The 966-nt window shown below is 51.9% G+C and overlaps 1 pseudogene; it reads left to right on the top strand.

Moving 5' to 3' along the window:
- The first annotated feature begins 529 nt into the window (after positions 1–529).
- Positions 530–966, top strand: part of LOC143410668 (uncharacterized) — a 5,253-nt pseudogene continuing 4,816 nt past the window's right edge.

Raw genomic sequence — 966 nt, 5'->3', positions numbered from 1 at the left:
GCCACCAATCCTTTGGAACATGCCAGCCACATGGCTTCCCAGCCACAGTTTGTTCACCCTAAGCACTGCTTTTTTTTTTTTTTTTTACCTGTCAGGCCACAACCTGCTCAGTCCTCAACCATTTGCAGGAATGTCATGGGAGGCATCTAAGTGGAAACACTACAGGTCTTAGCAGATGTCCCTGTCCCACCTGGCTAGGAGCACGGCAGCACAGTTCCCACTCCCCATCACACACAAGGAAATGATTGCCTGCCCACAGCCATAGTGACCCAGCAAGTTTGAGACCATGCAAAGCTGTTCCTGGTGCTTTCTACTCTCTGAAGGTCAGGTGGAGTATGCCAACCTAGGATAGCCAAGGACAGGTGGGAAGCGTCTATCTGGGTGACCTCTCTGCAGTCCTCTTTGTCCTTTTAATCCCTTGACAGTCTTCCTGATTACTGCCACCATGGTGATTGTTGTTTGCATCTACTTCATGATGTTAATGATCATCCTGGGGGTGTTTCAGATCTGGGCTGCACATCAGTAAATCATGTGGGACCAGGACACAGGGAAGGAGAATGAGACGAATGGCGATGACTCTGCCTTGACCATCACCATGAGCTCCTGGGAGGTAGGAGCAGACACGGCCCCAGGCTGTAGAACACTTCAGGCCAGGCTCCTCCATGTTCATGTGCCTGTGCCTTATAACCACAAAACTCAGAGAGCCAGGATCCTCAAATCCAGTGGGGGGAAACTGAGGCTCAGTGAGGCCTTACTGAAGTTCATACAACCTAGTAAGTGTAAGTGCAGAGATGAGCTGGCTTCAGGCTGGTGCTCTTCCCACTCTATGCAGAGACAGTGCTCCAAGGAGGGAACTGAGCATCCCCATCCAGGAGCTCTCTGCATTCCTGGACTCCATGGAGAGGCCACTTCCTTTGAGGCCTAGGCCTCTTTACCTGGACTGTCTCCCGCACTGCGGGACATCTC

Source organism: Callospermophilus lateralis, chromosome 11 (assembly GCF_048772815.1).
Source record: "Callospermophilus lateralis isolate mCalLat2 chromosome 11, mCalLat2.hap1, whole genome shotgun sequence".
In the NCBI taxonomy this organism is placed as follows: domain Eukaryota; kingdom Metazoa; phylum Chordata; class Mammalia; order Rodentia; family Sciuridae; genus Callospermophilus; species Callospermophilus lateralis.
Note: the sequence above shows the minus strand (reverse complement) of the source record. Positions and strands in the feature narration are given on the sequence as shown.